The following is a 20,803-nucleotide window of genomic DNA, read 5'->3' on the forward strand; positions in this document are numbered from 1 at the left end:
AGGAAAATTCAAAATGTAAAAGCTTTGATCATTATGCTATTGAGTCTCACTTTTTGGTACCTATTTAGTTGATTTTTTAAGACACAATAAAACTTTGGCCAGTTTAGCACTGCAGTAAATAAGATGCTCCTTGCTGTGAATAAATATCCAAACGTTGTTAATATTTCCATGGTGGAAATAAATGCTTCCTTTGCTGCTAAAAGTATCTTTAACAAGATTCATGAGACCAGGAACCTGCTGCTCCCACAGCACAGCTACTCCAGGTTGTAAGGCCATGGGGTACCCTGCTCCTGGGTGGGCTCTTGGACACAATTTTCTTGTCCCCAGGCCACGGGTGCCACCACCTTCGGGGCATTTACATGACAAACAAAGGTGATAACTCTGCAAACCAGTCTGGCTGCAAAGTTACAGCACTGAGATGTGATGAATGGGATCCTGAGGGAATCAGGCTGGGCTTAAACATAAAATATTACACAATAAAAGCTTGCAAGGCAAACTATGATTTAAAGAGAGGGAGAAAATCTAATCCTGATGAGCTTGAGATGCATTAAATACACAGCGGTTTTGAGAGCTTCCCAGAGATGCCTTCTGGCATATAAACCACAGAATCCTGGGGTGGTTTGGATGGAAAGGGACCTCGGAGACCTCCAGTGTCACCCTTGCCATGGGCAGAGACACCTTGCACTAGCCCAGAGTGCTCCAAGCCCTGTCCAGACTGACCTTGGACACTGCCAGGGATCCAGGGGCAGCCACAGCTTCTCTGGGCACCCTGTGCCAGGGCCTGCCCACCCTCACAGGGAACAATTCCTTCCGAAAATCCCATCTAACCCTGCCCTCCTGCAACTTAAAGCCATTCTCCCTTGTTCTGTCACTCCATCCCTTGTCCCAAGTCACTCTCCAGCTCTCCTGGAGCCCCTTCAGGCACTGGAAGAGGCTCTGAGGTCTCCCCAGAGACTTCTCCAGGCTGAACAATTCCAGAAGGTTAAGGCATATGGGATGAATACAACTAAAAAGGGAAACAAACCAAAAAATAACAACCAAACACCTAGAAAAGAGAAGCAAATAATTCCTGCAAAGTGTGTGTTCACTACTGAGAACACACAGAAAGGATTTCACATGGTCTTGGTTCATTTGAGGGGGAGACAGCTGGGTTTGGGGTTTTTTTAGGGGAATATAATAAAGTACATATAAAACCCAGTTCTGCCTTTCAAAGGACCTGAAGGCGAAAGATCTTGTGAAATAAAGAGAAATGTGAAGTAATCACACTGCAGCAATGACCTTAGACATTGCTCTTTATATCTTTGGGGTTTTCTGTTATTTTCTGTAATAAGTCTAACAGTGTCTAAATCAAACATTGTTTAAAATCTTATGGTATTAATCCTTAATGAACAAAACAGTCACTGGCACTGGCAGCCTTCTGCCATCCAGCAAAAACTCAGAATTTTAACAGAAATCCTAATTAGGGCTCATTACCTGAAGGAAGGCACTGGGTGAGGTTTGTTTTCTCTGAAATCCTGACTCCTGCAAGGCCCATGGAGGAAGAGGAGCAAAGGAGCTGAGCCACCCTCCCAGCTGAGATGTGCAGCTCACACTGCTGCTCAGCCTCCTGCTTCCCAAAACCAGAGGTTACAGAAGAAGGTCCTGGAATAAAATCCTGATATGGAGGAGTTTGGGTGGTTTGATTTTTCTGGGACCTTCATGCCTGCAGTGGAACATTGCCCAGTGTTATATTTAGCTCAAAAACAATGCAGTGCACAGCTTTTGGGTCTTTCACAGCAGAAAAGTCTGTAATTTAATTCCAAAGACTGCAATTGCCAGGGCTGCAGTGAGCTGAAACCATTCCAGCAACCAGAGCTAATCCTGTAAAAAACATGGAATGTAAAAATAGCAGCCCTTCAAATGAAGGGAAAGTCAGTGCAGAGAAAACAGGCTACTGCTTTACAGGCATTTTATTGCAACACCTGTCATAGGGCACTGGCTTCATTTCTGCATCAATACCAGCACAAATTGATCAAATCTAGAGGTCTGATAAAGCAAAACATATTCTGTATGAAACACACCAAAAACAGGAGGGGTTGGATAGATGTCAGAAAATCCACAGTTCACCTGACTACCCAAAAGCTTATTTAGATCAAGCCTAAACATGCTTTGTGAATTTTATTTTATTTTATTTTATTTTATTTTATTTTATTTACAAAACAGATCTGAAACCCCTTTGTGGACACTGGTCTTTAGCTGAAAACACCACCACCATTATTTGGTGCCTCTTTACCCATCTTACCTTTCTATGTGATTTTCCTGGAAGTGCAAAGACAAGGAAAAGAAAGGGCAAATAAGTTATTCAAATATCAAAGAACAATAGTCTATCCTAAAATCCAGGATTTTTTCCTTGCAGTGGAATCTGTCTTAAGTGTAAACACAGGGTTACAGTCACAGTTTTTAAATTTTGTTGCTTATATTTTGCATGTATATGAATCCCATAATTCCTGCATCCTTGGAGTCCGTGAGTTTGTCAGACTCTCTGCTTTCCTTAGAGAGAAATAGTTCCAGATGTAACAGCCGAATTTATAACACTGATTTGATATGAAAGATACGAAAACAATGACCAGGCTGCCACAGAGGAGAAGAGGAAGAAAAGGAGCCTTAAAAACTAAAGGAATAAAATCACAGCTGTTGCAGACACATGGGGCAGGACTGGCTTGTAGTTTTTAATGCTTCATGTGCACAAGGCTAAGTGCTTTCACCCAAAAGGCAAAATAAGAGACTCCCTCCAGATGAAAAAGTCAATGTTTTTGTTTGGGGTTTTTTTTGAAGCATTAAGGAACAATGAATCATTTCCTGAAGAAGCATTCCTTCTTGGAAGAAGCAGAGAAAGATTTGGAATATTCTTCATGAATGCAGCATTAAATAAATTCCTCCACGAAGTCCTTTATACACTCTCCTAAAAAAAACAAGTAGTTGCCATGTTACAGGTCACTCAATTCATCAATAAAGGGATTAATTTGGCAGTATAAACTGTATTTAGCTGCCTTACCTCCCCTGAGATGTATTGTCCATCAAAAACAAACCCTCCTTGGTACAAGGCAGAGTATTCTGTGACCCCTGAGTGTTGTGCTGAACTCTACAGGAGAAAAATTGGACCACGAGTTTCATGGGTGTCTCATGCTTTTATAAGGAGGTAGTGGAGTTTCCATCCTTGGACATAAAGAAAAAAAAATGGGAAAGCTACAGTACCTTCAAAATTAGCTGTGCTCTAATTGCGGGAAGATGAAGATGACCCCAGGAACCCTTCTGAGTTAAAGAATTGGAGTTAATAGAAATACAAGTAATAAAATTATTCTGTTTAACGGAATAATAAATAAAACAACTTAATTTACTGACTAAAGAGTAAGCTCAAATATAAAACATAAATAATTGAATAAAGTGAAATTCTATTATTCTGAGAAGCAGCTACAAAATTATGTGCTCTTTGAAGTACAAAATTGAGCTTTACTACATGAAACAACTCCATTTTTCATGTAGGCCACAAATCACATTCCTAAGTACCTAAGACAGGTGATAACAAATTAGATTCCCACTCACAGGAAAACTTGCTCTCTCTTCTTCTCTACAGCAGCAGATGCTCATTTTAAAATGCTTTGCTTTAAGCACATATTTAAAACAAATTTACAGGTAAGTTGGGAAAGAATATATGAGTTAGAAAAAAAGAGTATTGGAGAAGAACAGGGAGGTGGTGGAATTCCCATTTCTGGAGGTGTCCAAGGAAAACTGGCGGTGGCACTCGGTGCTTTGGTTGGGTTGAGGAGGTGGGGATCAGTCAGGGGTTGGACTCGATGGTCTGGGAGGGCTTTTCCGGCCTCAGAGATTCTGGGATTTTGTGTTTTAGGGCAGAGTTTGGGGTTAGGGAAAGTGCAATCCCAGGGCATGCTGTGCAGGCCTCCTGGCAGTTCAGTGGGTGGTGATGCCTCACGGTGTGGACACAGCCCCAAGAGCCCCCGTGCTGCATCGCCACCCCAAGGGACACAGGGAACACGACTGCCTGCTCAGGTCCTGTCTGCTCCACCGAGCACGCTGCTCCCCTGCTGGGGTGGCTCCCCCAGCCCCCGGCCTCCTTCAGCAAAGGTCATTGTGGGTACAAACCTCTGCTACCAGTGGTGATGCCTCAGGTTTGGCTTTTATATTTTTCAGATTCTGTGCTGCTTTGGTGTGTACTTCTGAGCTTCTTATTAGGGGATGGTGAGCTCTCTTCACAGAGCAGGGAGACAAAACAATTCCTTCTCTAGCTGGGGACCAAGGACAAATGATCCAAACCTCAGACCCAAAAGCATAACCAACATGGACTGAAGACAGAAAGACAAGGATGGGACTTCATAACCTAAAGCTATAATTGGACAATTAACTCCAATATGCAAATGGACCAGAATTTATAAAAGTGAGAGACCCCTTGACTGGTCATCCATTATTTTGACCATTTTGAGTTCATCTTGGGTGCAGCCCTGGCTGGGCTCTTGTACTGCCCAAGGTGGATCCATTAAATCCCTCCTATTAAATGCCTGCTTTATTCTTTAACTCTGTCTAGCCTCTGTCCTAGGTCAGCCTTCACAAGGCATCAATGGGATTAACACAATTCCATAAAACTCTGTGTTTATTCCCATCCCTGAGCTCACAGCTGCCTGAAACACTGTCCAGGAAAAAATGCTCTGGGATATTGTTTAATTCTCTCAAGAAATGCTCCCCTGACAGCCAAGAAAATAACTTGAGCCCTTCAAGTTACTGTCTTCCCCCTGGTTTTCTGAATATTTTATAAGAATTCCATAGCAAAATAGGAAATATCTGTGCATAAAGAATTATAGTATTGATTTAGTTCCCATAGTTATAAAATATAAACCAGGTACCAAAGAACAACCGTTCCCAACCTTTCAGTTGTTCTATTTTGTATTCCATTTCATGTTCACAGCCTGATACAACATTTATTTATATTATTGGCAGCAATCTTTGCTGTATCCTGGGAGTTCATTAGGGGAGTTTTCAGAATACCAGCTATAAAAACTTTTCTCCTGGATTTGTAAGTCACTAACAAAATGGCAGTGATGAGTTGAATGATGATTTGTACATGGTCTGAATGCCCAAAAACTATTATTTATCAGTTTTGTATGAAGCAACCAGCATACAAGTAAAGTACCTCACAGGCTTAGACTGAGGAGGTTTGATGCAGTTTTGCTGCTTTTCAAAAGGAAAAGTTTTCAAAGCAATAAAAGAGTATAGAAATGTAATAAAACAAAAAAACATAGAGCTGACAGATGTTCTATGTGCTAAAACCTACCTGCTTACATTCCTTCCTGGGGAGGTCAGTAAAATTACTGTGTGCAATGAGTTTGCCTCATGTAGCAACCCTCTTATTGGCTTGTTTGCTTGGTTGTTTGGGTTTTTTTTGGGGATTTTTTTTTTTGTTTTGTTTTAAACATCATCTTCTCCATGTCTCCTCAGAATCCAGGGAGGCACAAGGCTGCAGTCCTGGGACTCAACAGATGCAGAACTGGGAGACTGCATGGGCAGAAAGCAGTGATAGCAAATCCTTTCTTCCACTTTCCACTCCCAGAAATACTTTTGGACCCATCTGAATCCTCACTGAATTCTTCTATTTCTTTCAATCCCCAGTTTCTCCCTGCCCCTTCCTGTCTCATCCCTCAGCATCCCTTTCCAAGGGGCTTGTTGGTCCAGCAAAGCTGAATTTTGCCTGAGTGCTGAATGCTCCTAGCCAAGGTTTCTCAGGACTACTTGAGCCACAAAAAGCAAGTTCAATTGGAAAGCTCTTTGTGCAGCTCCTTAAATGTTTGTGGAAGGCTCCTAAAGCCCAAGTCCTGCCTCCTAATGGTGCCCATATAGCTTTGCAGTATTTATCTACCCACAATAGGCATATTTACCTATCCACAATGGGAAAAATGCAAAAGGAAAAGTCCTATGTGATTAGACCTGTCAGTAGGAAAAGGCTGTGCTGGGCTTTAAAAACTGCCAAAGTAAGTGTAGTTGCCAGGATATTCATTACCATGAATTCTTCTAATGAGCAACAGCCACCTTGCTGTGAAATTTTTCACTAAAACTGCTGAAAACACACCAAGGAACAGAAAGAAGGAAAAGGGAAAACTGTGGAATTCTGAGGGCAGGAGAGGAATGCTCCCCAGGAGGGTCAGTGACTCGCTGCCCTCTCCCCTTTTCACAGCTTTTTCTGAGAGCATCCATAAAGTTAAAATGCCCCAAACACCGGATGGTGTTTAACCCAGGATGAGCTGAGGTTGTTACATAACTGCAGGCTGACACTGGAACAAAAGCAAAATTAAGGACAGAAAAAGAGCAAAACTGGGCCGTTCAAAGCCCGAATATATCACATTTTCTTTGGTCAAAGCAGTGCTTAACTCCAGTTTTATGCCACTATGAGCAAAAAGAGCATAAACTGGTACCTTTTTAACAAATATAAACAACAACCAATATTGAGCTCTCAATTTGTAGTCACTTGTGCTGTATGGTGTGCATTGAGGCCAGGGAACAAGATGAATGTTCAATCATATTTCAGCACAACTGGAGACAGCTGATGGAAATTGAGGCTCTGATCCAGCAGACAAGAGAGAAAGTGGCAGATCCTGATTTTCTTTGTGGAAGTTAACATCTCACTTTGGCTCCCGTGTCCCTCTTAAACAAGGAGAGATGGAAAAGCACGTCAAGTCTATTAAGCTTTTGTGCAGAGAAACATTGCATTCCGAAATGTCTGTGCCCTCAATTGCTGAAAATGTCAGAAAACTGTCAGGTTTTATGGCTGCTGAAAAACAAAACAATAATAATAGAGCTTCTGCAAGATCTGATTTCCATCTGACATGCTGATAAGGCAGGCAGAGCAGAAATGAGACCAGCCTAGAAATGAAAAGGGAACAGCACATTCTGCCACTAACTGAGCTTTGCAACAACCCACAGCCCTCCTCAGAGTTATTAAACTGATAATTTAAGAAATAGAACCAAAATACATTCCAAACTATCCTTTTGAAACAGTCCTGTCCAGCTTGTTTCACTGATGCAGGTGTTCTTCAGAAGTCTAAAATGATGTAGCTGTGATTTTTTTTTTTTGTTTGTTTTTTTTTAATGCCATGTGTTGCATTATTGCAGTTCTAATGTTTTTCATGTTAATGTTTGAATTTTTATTTCAGATACTTTGGAAATACAGTTTGAAATTTGAAATACAATGCCCAAGAGACAAGCGTCTGCTTGAGCTTCATTTTATTTTTGGCAGAAAAACATACATCCACAAAAATAAATAAAAAATAAGTCATATGGATTTGAGCCCAGAGCTTAATACCTCTGAGGGATGTGTGATGTAGTTTTCCACACACTGCCAGAGCTCCAGGGATGTTTGGACAAGGCTCCCAGGCACAGGGTGGGATTGTTGGGGTGTCTATGCAGGGCCAGAGGTTGGACTAGATGATCTTGGTGGGTCCCTCCCAGCTCAGGATATTCCATGATTCAATGAAAATATAAAAGGAAGGCAGATGGGGTTTTTTCAAAAGTGCTCTACAAGGAGAGAGAAAAAAAGCAATTCAGTAGGTTTTAAAATGGTTTTAAATGGTTTTAAAGTCTATACTCTGAGAACAGCACAAGAACTTTTCCCTGGGTAGGAAATCCTTGTCTGGCACATCCAGGTTGCTTTGCAGGATCCTTTCCAGCACCCTGAGCAGCCCTGGCCAGCAAGACAGCCTCACCCCGCAGATGGAGCAGCAGAGGCAGAAGGGACACAGGTACCCAAACCACAGGCTGTGCACAGGTACCCAAACCAGATCTGTGCTCTGGCTGTCCCCAAGGGAATATCCTGGAACAATCCTGTCCCTGGACAGATCCTGAACAGCAGGAATGTGCCCCAAACAAAACTAAGCCACAAAAGCCTCCCCTTGCCCAACAGGATGAATTGTAAGTCACGGAAGAGGGATCTGGCATCATGTTTCCTTAAGAATATTCTGCTAATTGCCTAAATAAGAAGGACTAAAACCCTTTCAAAGAGGTTTTCTCCCCTTCTGATTTTCATTTTAAAGAGTAAATTAAAAGTCAATATTCACATCTAGCAGCACAACAAACATTTTGCTGTGTGCGCAGCTTGGAAAGGTTCTCAGTGGGCTGCAGCACTCAGGATTTGCCTTTCAGATGAGGATTTTGTGGTTGTTGAATATATCCTTTAATAGAGTTAGAAAGACTGCTTCAATTATTTGTCAGTCATGATTAGCCCTGACACAACCATGCAATCAACAAGCTAACAAGTTCAGCATCTTCAGTGCTGTATTATAACCACAACTGCTTAAGCAATTTAAGTAATACCTTGCCTGAATACCTTCATTAAAGGTGAAGCAGTCCAATTTTCATTTTTGTCTATTATAGACTCCGTTTAACCATGTTCATTTACAAACCCAGCCGTGTTACTTCTAATATCAGCAGATATAAGTTCATGTTCAGTAAAAGCCACTAGCCTCCACAGGGAAGTAACTGAGAGTGGAAAAAGTGGTTTTATGCTAATCTGAAGCCTTCGCTGAGGTTATAACAGTCCATTAAATCAATTTGGTGCCTCTTTGTCAAGAAAGATCTGAACTCAGAAGCCTCCTCTGAAGGGCAGCCAGAGCATCAGGCTTTGTGTGAATTCTGTCGCTTGAGCTGAGTGCTTTGGTCACTGTACAATGACAAAAAATGAATTACTGAAGGGACCCAACCTCTTAGCTATAACTACATAACACTTTCAGCTAGAAATTAAATGAGAAAATAATAAGATAGCATTGAGAGCACAGAGAAATCAGACTAAATTAGTCTTCCCAAGGAGTTATTAAGCAAAGAGGTAAGGTCAGGTGAGCTTTTGCTGACCAGAACAATAGCAGGGAACTCTAAAAACCACACAACAGCAGAGCTCAAGGCTGGTGGCAACACAAAGGAAGCATTCTGTGCTAATAAATTGTCAGGGCAAGCCATTATATCATGTCACAGAGAGAAGTGCTTACAATCAGCCCTGAGATTTTGAATTCTGTGACAAGAGCTGAGCAAAGTTCCACAAGCAGTGAGTGGGTGTTGTGTACCATCAATGATCCAGCAAAAACACCAACCCTGGGCTGCCATGGACTCTAGAAACTGCAAATGTACATCCTGATGTGCTGTGCTGAGCTCACCAAGCTGGATTTGGAGCCTGGGTGCCCAAGGGCAGATTGGGGGTTCCTGGAAAACAAGATGATCAGTCATTATAAAATCATGAAAGCTCAGAATGGTTTGGTTGGAAGGCACCTTAAAGCCCATGCAGGTCCAGCCCCTGTGATACACAGAAGTTGGTCCCATCCAAGTTAAAGGGAAGTAAATTCCCTTGTTGAATTACTGTCCTGATCAGCCTTAGCACAGCTCTAAGTCGTGTGAATCCCCACCTCACAATGGTGCTCCCTCTCCCAAGGCATCTGTCACAACCAGGAACAACTGAGTGGTGCAAAAGTTACAGCTCGAGATTCCTTGGGGTCATCTCTGTCACAGCTTTCACAAGCATTGCTAAGCAGGTTTATATACCTGCTATTAAAGTGCTCTTTTAGTCTGCAAAGCAAATCTCAGAACGACACCCAGGGGTCCCACATTTAATGTTTCACAGAATGAGTTTGCTCAGTCTGTGGGTAAAACGATATTTTCATACTGCTGGACATATAGACGAGCAAAAAGTGATGAGCACTGCAGTGCTGTGTCTGCTGGCAGTGTCAGAAACATCCTGATGCAGTCCCCAAACTCTGCCTTTCTGCAAACTGTTCTATTTTTTTGTCCCTATCACCTTTCTCCTTGCCCTGCAGATGTGCAGACACAAATACAATATTTAATCCTGCACTTTTCCGACAGTGCATTGCTACAAAAATAGAATAAAGCTCTTCTACCCACCAAAACAAAAGGCCTTAAAAATTAAAAAGACTTCTCTGGTAGTTTTGATGTGTTTCACTCTTGTTTTCTGCCTTTGGGAGGAAAGTACATCCAGCTGGAAAGCTCTGCCCCTGCTCCCTTCATAAGGCCAGCAGCCCTGAGGCAGCAAAGTGCACCCAGCTCTGGCACAATTTCCCCCACACATCCTTGGCTAGTCCCTGTTTCTCCTCATTCCCTTCCAGCTCCCCAGATGGATGTGACACATTGCTGGGGCCCTGGGGCTCCAGTTGCATCCCAGAGGGTCTGTGCAGCTCACAGCAGCCACCAGCCCCTTCCAAAGAGGGTGCAAAGCTTCTGCCCTTGGAGAGCCATGGCTGAACACAGTCCTGGGTGTGATGGGACACAGGACAACACTCAGCTCCTTCCTCTCCACTCCTGGATCCTCTTGCAGTTTTAACAGAGTGACAGCAAGGTACTGAAATACCTTCTTAAATCCCCAAAGAGGTCCTGAGTGCAAAGGCAGAAAAATCACTGTTTCAGGCTGGGACTGGATGGGTTCCGAGACCTTCAATCCAAAGCTCCATGGGACACAAAGCAGTGAGGAGAGGCAGACCCCAGGGACCTGCAGGCTCCTCTCCTGGCCATTCCCACAGCCCTGCATGAAGAACAACCCAGCCTGCAGCAGGCAGAGAGGAAGGAGCATGTTCCACAGCAGTGTGCAAGGACCAAACAATCCCTGGAGCCCTCTGTGTGGAAGTTCAGTGGCTCAAAGGTGAGGAGAGCCCACCTTCCTTCCAAGGCCTGCCCTTGTCCAGGGGAAATCATGGACAACACAGCCCTCAACAGGTTTACCTGGCCATGGACATAGAGTGGATGAGCTGAGAATTCCTCCACATCCACACATCTTGGAGCACTTTGGAAAATACATTTTTAGTGGCTGGGAGAATGAAAGTTGCCAGCAGCAAGAACTTTACATGCCCTAAAAACAAGAAATGCATTAGCATCTTTATTACAAATGTAATTGGGGTTTTTTTTAATTTGTGATTGGGGAAAGGGTCACCAGTTAAAATACACCACTGTAAAATTTGCAATTTAAATTTCATTTCACGCCGGAATGTAGAAACAGTTTACATAAATAGTATCCATTAATCATTAAAAAGAAAGGTTAGATGTAAATTAGTCTGCTATTATTTTTTTTCCTGTGATTATTTATGGATTCGTGATGAAATTTGTTTTCACAAGGAAGAAGAATTAAGGCCCTTTTTTGAAAGCAAAATCACATTCCTACAGAAAGTATAAACTTCAAGAAAGGAAAACAGAGTATTTATTGCTTTGACCCCCAAGGGCAAGTGCAGAAACACAGAGTTTATTCTTGTTTACCTTTGAGGCAGAAACCTTTCCCTTCATTCAGTGTAGCACCTTCTGTATTACTTCTGCCTAGACTCCCAGTTTCCAGCAATCTATTTTTTATATCCCATTTTCAACTTTGGGGGAGGAAAAAAAAATACAAAAGCAAGTATCCAGAGGATAGAGAGGCTCCTTCATCAGCTGGTGTTGAGTGACTCAATGGCTCTGTGATTAGCAGAGAGAAAAACAATCAGCAGTTTAGCCCAGCCTTTCAGGACAGCCTTTTTTAAGGTATCCAGCTTCAGAAATAGGGACAATCCCTATTTTTTCAATGCAAATCACTAAAAACAAATTTTCATGCTCTTTAGAAGAGTGTTTCCAGTCAGGAAGACATGGGATGTTCTGCATCCTGGGATTCTGTGGAAAGATTTCGATTTTTTTTTTTTGTTAGTTCTGAAGAAGAGAACCTACTGTTACAGAATTTGTTCTACTCTTTTAGGAAACCTCAGGGCAGTTTAAAGTATTTCATCTCAACACTCTTGTTCCACAACTGATGGATCAATAAAAAGTATTTTTCCCTGGTTGAAAAAGGATCTTATCTGCTTCTGCTATGGAAAAAAATGAGATTTTGTTATGATTATGTTTATATTCTCTAATAGTAACGTAACTTCCTTTTTTACAAACCATGGAGATCTCCAACATATGTTGGCAGCTGCATTTCCAGGCTTTGGGGGGAAATCTCTCTTCAAGTTTATATGTCCTACATATTTTTGCTTTGATTTACACGAAAATTAAAACTTAAAAGATATAAACCTGTACATAAAGACACATTAAAAATAATGGTCTGTGATTGAGTCATGGTCCCATCCCAGTCCCTCACATATGAACTTGACATTTCCCTGAATTAATCCCCACCAAAGAAAGAACTTTTCCAAATCCTCCAAGGAATTTTGAAATAGAATTATAAGAGAGAAAAACTGAATGTGGAAGTGACTTTAACACTCCTTTACTCACTCCTTAATACCCACTCTGTGCTTTGGAGTCAAGTCTTTAGAGGCACTTCTCTTTAGGTGCTATTTGATTTCTTGTGGGGCCTTGGCCTGCAGCTGCAGCATCATTTTCTTTATGATGTACTGAAGAGAGCCTGTTAACACTTGAAAAACAACAGAAAAACAGCACTTGCCGAAATTAAATAATTCAGTGTCCAAAAAACAGAAAAGGGGCCTTTTGTTCCTTTGGAATCTGATATTTTCAAGGTTGATATTTTATCAGTTCATGAGTGCTCATGGTAATCTTCTCAAAATGCACTTCTGTCTCCTATTTGTAAAGGATTACAATAGCACTTTTTTCCAAGCCTGGTGCACCAAACTATTCCCATTCCCATCTCTGTTATTACATTAATGGTCCCTGCTCTAATAAAAATGGTTCCAACCATGGAGCTTTATGAAAGCACCCACTGAGGTCCCTACAGACGCTCCAGAGCACCCAGAGCTCTTTGGAGTAAAGAAATTTCAACACCAGCCTTTGCTTAGGGCTGCATTCAAAACCCTCAGTCAAGGTCTCGCCAGAGGAACTTTTTGTTCCCTTTTTGTTATTTCACCTGAGGATGAAAACCAGCAAGAAGACAGAGGCTTGACAGCTTCTGAAATCTCATTGCAAATGCAGGCAGAAGGAGTGCTTCAGTTTTAATGTATTATCGACTACACCACTGGGCTGAACTTCTTTCCACTTGTTTTTCTCCCCTTCCCCCTTCATTTGAAGTGGAAAATGAGGTCACACCTTATCCCCTGCTGAATGTAAAAGCACTAATAACTTCCCCCATTTACACTGGGACAGAGTGAATAATCTAATTCCAAATCTCAAGAACAACTGTCAGACTGAACAAGTCTCTGCTGCTCTCCCTGAAGGACAAGCACCAGCCTTTGAACTCTGTGTGTGGCCTTCATTATGGAGCCCTGGCACAGGCCCAGACGCTGCCTCCTCCAGACACCTCTTAAAAAATGGATGAGGGCCTGGAGAGCACAGCAGGAACTCTGGAATCCTGCCCATTAGCATATTCATTAGGTATAATCAATAATTAATATGTCACTTGGACGAAACATAGGGATTAAGTTATGCCTGTGCTAGGACCGATCCAAAAGGATTCATGAGCATGGGGCCCGTGGTTTGTGGGGCAGGGAGGAGCTCCAGGCATGAGCAGGGCCAGGTTTCCCTTCCTTTATGGGGTGAGCAGCCCACGGGGTGACATGGGGACACAGCACCCCCAAAGGGTGAGCCCTGCTGATGGTCACACCCCTTGCACCTCCAGGCATTTAGAAAAAGATAATCCCAGTAAAGGAAATAAATACATTCTGAAAATGTACAAAACAACCGCTTCTTTGGCCGTTGGAGCGCATTCCAACCATCCCAGTGTTCAGAAGACTTCACTGCTAGCTTCTCTGACAGCAGGACCATGAATCAACATCCAACACATGGCAGTGGAACTGTTCCTTTCAGAGTGCAAACTTGAACCTGTTTTATAATTAAATCATAATAATGATACAAATCTATGATAGGTTTATTTTTAAATGACCAAGATATCTGGCAAGTGGCAAGAGTTATAAACACCTATTGGAACAAAAAACTTCCCAAACCAGCCTTCCCCCTTCCAAGGACATTATCTCCCATGTTCTCATCAGGACAAGGTGCAGGTCCTTCCTTTTCTCCCTCTCTGCATAGCCATGAGCTGTCTAGTACTTAGAGGAGCAAAGTTAAAAATAAATGTGCTTTTAATGCCATTTCTATTCTCCATTAAGTTGCCACACCAGGAGGGGAGGGAGAACAGCAGATTGCACAGCATTTTGTAGGAGTGGTTGGACACCCCATCCTCCAGTACAACAGGGGAGAGAAGAGATGAGATAAAAATGTCATTGCAAAAATGAGAATTTCCTGCTCTGTATCTATTGCTTCCTTTGTGTTTGTTTCTGTTTCAATCAGATTTAAGTGATGTTCCCTTGAATTCCATAATGATATTATTATCACTTCAGACATAATAAAGGACTGTGACGTGGAACACAACAGTGTAAATTATTTTTCAACAAATTCTGCTTTCAAATGTGACATGAAATGTTAATGTATGAGATGGAGAACCCTACAGAAAGATTATGTAACACACTCAGGTTTTTCTTCTAAAAATCCATTTCCATTGAATTATTAGCTTTCCAAAATGAAATATTTCTGAAAGATGATTTAATTTCCCCAAGAGCTATTGGCCTTTGCTTGAAATGAGCTATTGGGTTCTGTCCCTGATGATTAATTTGGGATGTGATGAATAGAGTCAGATGCAGAAGTTGTGCTTTACATATATTAATGACATTCAAATTTAAACATTTTTACCCATTTCACAAAAATGTTATTGTATCTAGAAACTAAGAAGAACACAAGTGCATTATTTAACAACATGATTTACGACAAAAAGAAACAAATTTGGAGTCCAGTCCTGAAACTGCTAAACAAGGCTGGGCTGTACAACCCCTCTACACTAAAACCTTTACATAGATAAACATTTTAGGCTTGGGTGTTATTTGTCTTTTGCTTTTAGATTTTCATACTCTTCATTTCTTATTAGCAAAATATTTTAAAAGGCTAGACTATAACTCCAGTTATGACTCCAACCCAAACTGGCTGCAGTAATGTGAAAAATCATCACACATGGCCAGAACCCCAGGCTGCATCCCAATTTGCTACCTCAACAAACATCTTCAAATGAGGAAAATTATCATTAAGCCCAAAATTCTTTCATTTTCATTTAGCTGTAACTAACACGTTGAACACAGATTTTTTTTTTTACCACAACACATTCACTGCCAGACCACAAACAATTTTCTAATTAACACAGAAATTTCTGAAACACGAGAAACTTTTCTTAACAAAACTCCAACAAAAAGTAAGAACAATTCACAGACACAGTTTTCCTCTCCATGGCTTCTCCAGCACAAATTCTCCCACCTCACTCTAATGTTCTACCTAATACACAGGAATTAAAGAAGGAATTCATCATGAAATCGCAGAATCAGTAAGGTTGGAGAAGGCCTTTAAGATTATCATGTCCAATCATCAAGCCAGCAGCATCACTGGACAATGTCCTCAAGTTCATATCTCTTTTCTGTGGTAGATTTGTGGCTTTAAGGCCTGAGTGGACTAATTTTTATAACCCAAAAAGGGCTCCACATGCCCTGGAGACCACAGAATTCCATCCAGTGATTTCCTCCATGTAACCACAGCTCCTCCTTCATCTCTCAGAAGTGTTTATACACTAGTCACACATCCAGTTCTGATCTAAAGATGTGGCATAAGCTTCACCACATCTTCACCCAGCACAAGTTGCTCCCAAGGTAAACTGCCCTCATGGGTAAAACCTTGGAACATACTTTTGGCCTGAAATCACCTGTATTCATGTTCCATGTATTCATATCATCTGTTCCATGTATTATCTGTCTTTAGACCACTACTTTTAAAAAGTAGTGGTCTAAAGACAGATAATACATGGAACTTTTGGATGTACAAATGTTACCAGTCACTGACAGATAAAACGAGAGCCACAAGCGTGTGGGTGAAGACCATCTCTATCTCTTTCCCAGGTCAGTGCAGGAGCCCAGGAAAAAGTTCAGGTGCAAACACACACACCTCTGAAGGGGGAGCACGCTGCAGAGCCACAGGTTTGTTGCACCAACACACCTGTAACTAACCCAGGGCTTCAGAGATTGAGTCAAAAGAGGAGAGTCTGGAGTTACCATCTTCAGAAACATCTGGAAAGAAAAAGGTTATTAGTTTTTTATTACAGAATAAACATTATTTCCAAAAGCCAGACCTGTGTATCTTAAAAGTTTTGTTTTATAGCAAAAAGCTACAGGAAGTAAAAGGAGGGCAGGGTTAGATGGGATATTGAGAAGGAATTGTTCCCTGTGAGGGTGGGCAGGCCCTGGCACAGGGTGCCCAGAGAAGCTGTGGCTGCCCCTGGATCCCTGGCACTGTCCAAGGCCAGGCTGGATGGGGCTTGGAGCAACCTGGGGCAGTGGAAGGTGTCTCTGCCCATGGCAGGGGGTGGCACTGGATGGGCTTTAAGATCCCTTCTTAAACAAACCTTTCTGGGATTCTGTTATTTCATGAAATTTTGTGAATTTTGAGCTGGTTTTTATTAATGCGAATGGACACAGACACAGCTCCATGTTTTTTTTCTAAATCTGCCAGGGGAGCTGCGGCAAGTGTAGTGCATATCCCAGGGCAAAAGTTAAGGAAATTCAGGGCTTAATGGAGAACTCATTTGGCAGCAATGCAGGGGAACTGTTACATGCAAGGAGCAGCAGCATCCAGAAATATTTATGAAGCTGGTAAAAGCTATAGAAGTAGCTTGGTGTGTCCTTGGGCTAACCCAGCTGGGCTCCTGAAGCCTTTTTACCAGAGACAGGAGCCCTGACATTTCCAGACTGGACAAAGATGGCAAAGATGTTGTGACACCTGGGAGCCACTCGTTCTCTGCCTGTTTGGGCTGAGGAAAGATGCAGGGAGGGATTTTGGAGAGGTTTGTGGAGATAAGGAGAGCAGCTTGAGCTGCTGTGTAGGGACATTCAGAGTTTCATCCTGGCACCCCACCTTCCCTGTCTGCTCCTGGCAAAGGGCCCTTCCCTGCAGTGCCCTGACTGGCCCTGCTGCCCAAAACCCTTCCAGCACTCAAGGGAAGAGCACAGAGTAAAATGATTTATCAAGCCTGGTAGAAGTTTTCACCCTGGGGCACTGATATATTGAAGCATCAGACAGGGTAAAACATTTTGTTTAGCCTTTCAGTAAGAGAGCTTTGCTAAGGGGAGGAAAAATTAAAGGAGAGCAAACAGGAACCCTTCCCCTCTCCCCAGAAAATGGCTTTGTTTCCTGCTCCCAGGAGAATTGGAAATTATTAATAATTGATGAACCTGCTCTCTCTTCAATAGATTGTGGGTTTATGTAGAGATGCTGGATTTTATAATGGCTTCAATCCAAAATTAATTTAGAGTCTTCTGACAGTGGAATGTGGTAGAGGGAAGAGCAATTCAGGGCAGATTATGGCAAGAGGTGAACGAAAATCCTGTGTACAGCTACAGCTGCAGGGATGTGGGGAGGAAAAACTAAGGATATCTGGGTGCTGGAGCTAATACCATGAAACCTCATTAGAGGTTTGAAATCCAGATTGTATTCCAGAGGCTTGGAGCTCATATCCCAACAATACAGACTTGGAAAGCATTCAGGCTTTAACAGGGGAAACACAGGTTTTGTGTCCTGAGGTTTCCACATGGTTTCCCTAGAGTGGATCCAGAGGAGACACTTCCCTCATGTTTCCTTACAGGTTGGAACCTGGAATAGCTGTGTCCCTGAAGTGCCCTGTGCCCCTGTCCCTGTGGATGTCTGTGGAACCCCAGGATGTACTTTCACCTCTGAAAAAAACAAAAATGCTTATTTTGATGCCAAGACTCTTAACTGAAATTAAAGCATCCTCAGCTGAGAAAACAGAGAGATAATTTCTGAGGATTTTTCATTTAGTTTTGCGTCATGGGCCTATGCAAAGACTGAAATACAGCAGGAACTGTGGCTGTTGCAAAGCCAAGCAGGGATGGGAGAGCTGGCAGGACCAGGATAGTGAAGGCACAGCACAGCTTTGAATATGCATGAGGCCTTTCCACAGGCAGCAGGTCGGATCTTTTCCTTTCCTTTGAGACTATATCTTTGATTTATCCTGATGGAAAGACAATGGCCCCTTCCAAATCCATTGACTTTTACATCAGCCATAATTTGAGATTGCCTCTCTGGGGATCACTTACCTTGGGGAGCAGGGAATTTCAGAAAGAGACAGTTTAATGTGCAGTGGGATTGCTGCACAGCTGCACTCTTCTGTTGCAAGAGGGATTTTAGAGCTGATTTCCATGTAGAGTGAAGATAAAAGCTTTTCAGTGTTGGTTAACCTTTTTTTGGGGGGTAATTCTCTTAATAAGTTGTTTTGGTTTGCATCATTTCACACTGTGATATTTTTGTTTTGCTTCCTTGTCCTCTCTGTTGTTTGTCCTTGATTTTGGTTTGCATTAATTTCAGTTCTATTTATTAGATATGTTTTTTAGACAAAGAGAAAATTGTGGCAGCTCATTTAGAAAGATGGAATTATTAATGAATCTGAGGGTAAGTTTGTCTGAAGGCTCCTCTGCACTGAGCCTACTCCTGTTGATTTAAATTGCCTTTCAGGGAAGTCCATGGCTAATCAGCTTAGAGCCCATACATCTGGCATTTATATACCTACCCCTGGTATTAGGCTCTATTTCTAGGTACCTTTAGATTATTTCTAATTATTTTATAATTACAGCCCTGGATGCAGAAATTGAGCCTCCTTGCATCTGTTAACAGTGGAAGGAGAGCTCTCCCTTGCAGTCACTTACACATGCAGAGCCATTCTGAGTCAATTGGTTTTATTATTACTGTGCTCTTCACACTCATATGCCTCAAATTGGACTGGAGCCATTAGAATTTATCTGCTGTATCGAGGCAATCAAATGACAAGGAGTGGTAGTCATTGAGGATGGATTACTTTGGATCTCAGTATCATTATTTGCCTTCAGAAATATGGGGAGACATTCAAGCCAAGGTGGGATACTTCAGGTTTTAATTAATAGTTCCAGAATGCTTTTATTAACTTTTCTGTGAACTTCTTTCATTAACTAAAGATTATAGGTATAGGTTGAACACAGAAAGGAAAGAATGCGAACAGGGTATGATGAAGTCTGTTAAATAAAAGGATTTTTTAACTTTTCTAGCAAAAGGAAAAGTGCACTGCTCTTGATCAGATTTCTAGATTTTAATGCTGGGACTCTGACATGATCCAAAGTAGGTAATTTCTTGCAATCAGTAAAGCATTATCATTTAGAGGTAGAAAACAGAGCAAAGTTGTTAAATGACAGTAAGATAGTAGACTATATAAACTGATTTTTAGTTCTGAGTGTATAATTTTAATCAAGTAGTTCCTTTGGACTCTATATTTTTGAACTTGTGAAAGTTTTCTAGTGTGAATATTAGAAATGTATCCTTCAAAAAGGGAATGCATTTAAAAAAGTGAATATTGGATTTTTACATGATACTTGGCTTGACTGTACAAATATGATTCAGAACCTTCTCTCCATAAAGTTGGATTATGGCAGAATTTGCTTTCCTGATGGAGACTGCTTCCTGATTCAGAGGAGTGGTTCCTGAGATCCTGACAGAGGAACCAACAGGTGACAGTGCTGACAACTGATCTAACCCAGCCTGGGGACATCTGGCATCAGTCACTTTGTGCCAATAAAAGCCCAGCCCCACTCTTTAATGGGAGTATCTTCTAACACCCCCTCCTGGGAGTGTGTGGAGATTCCTCTCTGGAGTAAGGACCCCCTCAAGGCCACTCCTTGAGGGTGAGGAAGGAGATTTGGTCACTGGGATGGATGAACAACATCAATCTCTACTAATGACTGTTTTTCTACCTTTAATGTCATTGCTTCAATAAATAGTGAGCCATATTAGTTATAGTCATCTGTACTGTGTAAATAATTCTGATTAGATCTCTCAGACTAATTATCATCACCATTTTATATAAAACATTTATTAAATTGATACAAATATATTTGGGGTCCCACCCTCAATACTTCAGGACAAAGTTGTATAAAGCCTCGATTACACCTGTAGGCTCTTTAGACAAATTTGGGACCAGGATTGGATCCAACTGTTCCCAAAATATTCTCTGAGAAGGAGTTTAGGGAGCTGGGAGGTTCCTTGTGTACCTTGTGATTGGAGGGTCTCTCTGAAAAACCTTGTCTGAAGCTCCCATCCTACTGTACTACTAAGATAGTAGTAGTAGTACTAGTAGTAGTAGTAGTAGTCATAGTAACACGAAGCCAACAGCATTCTGCATATTAATTTGTGTCCTTACTACAGGATGATTCTGTAACCCAAGCTCACAGCATTGCTTTCAGCTGGGAAATCTGGCTATGAACAATCCTGCACTCTCCCCTTTGGGATGGAGTTTCCAGCCCGGGGCTCAGCTCTCCAGGAGGTACCTGAGTGGGAAGGGGGACACTGAGTTGGGAACGTCCTCAGGCTCTTGCTGTGCTCTCTATTCCCTTCATGTGCAAAGGCCATGAGCTGGGTATTTCATGCCTGGCTGTGTGCCTGGCTCCTGAAAAATCACTCAGGGACATGCCACAAGCCTTTGCCGCTGGAAAAAATGTCATTGCCTTCACAGGGATGCGGCATCATTTCAGTCCTTTACTGCCTCTGTGGCAGCTGTACCTTCTGTGCACAATTGGCTTCCTGGCCATACAGGCTCTTCCACATTGCTCTGCTCTGATTTGCTCCATTTCATTTTTATTTTATCCTGTTACTTTCTTCTGATTCAAGTTGAGAGTTCAACTGATAACCAATTTTTCTGTAGTGCTGGTTATATTATGTCAGTAAGTGGGAACAGCACAGCCTCTCTGCTTTCACTCAATGGGAAGTGACATCCTGCTGATTAAAATTTATTGCTAAT

At 42.0% G+C, this 20,803-nt stretch overlaps 3 long non-coding RNA genes across 3 annotated transcripts; all 3 read right to left on the bottom strand.

Moving 5' to 3' along the window:
- Window positions 1-2,154: 2,154 nt before the first annotated feature.
- On the bottom strand, window positions 2,155-9,419 carry LOC135304877 (uncharacterized). The gene is made up of 4 exons (XR_010366112.1): window positions 9,123-9,419; window positions 7,346-7,557; window positions 3,035-4,283; window positions 2,155-2,941 (listed from the first exon to the last, which is right to left on the bottom strand). It is a non-coding gene; the product is annotated as an uncharacterized LOC135304877 (long non-coding RNA).
- A 1,345-nt stretch (window positions 9,420-10,764) lies between these two features.
- On the bottom strand, window positions 10,765-13,184 carry LOC135304127 (uncharacterized). The gene is made up of 3 exons (XR_010365569.1): window positions 12,279-13,184; window positions 11,284-11,475; window positions 10,765-10,882 (listed from the first exon to the last, which is right to left on the bottom strand). It is a non-coding gene; the product is annotated as an uncharacterized LOC135304127 (long non-coding RNA).
- Window positions 13,185-13,562: 378 nt separating this feature from the next.
- LOC135304139 (uncharacterized) lies at window positions 13,563-20,121 on the bottom strand. Its single transcript, XR_010365584.1, has 3 exons — window positions 20,058-20,121; window positions 15,967-16,037; window positions 13,563-13,761 (listed from the first exon to the last, which is right to left on the bottom strand). It is a non-coding gene; the product is annotated as an uncharacterized LOC135304139 (long non-coding RNA).
- Window positions 20,122-20,803: the final 682 nt, after the last annotated feature.

The sequence above is a fragment of the Passer domesticus genome, chromosome 7, assembly GCF_036417665.1.
Source record: "Passer domesticus isolate bPasDom1 chromosome 7, bPasDom1.hap1, whole genome shotgun sequence".
Taxonomy (NCBI): domain Eukaryota; kingdom Metazoa; phylum Chordata; class Aves; order Passeriformes; family Passeridae; genus Passer; species Passer domesticus.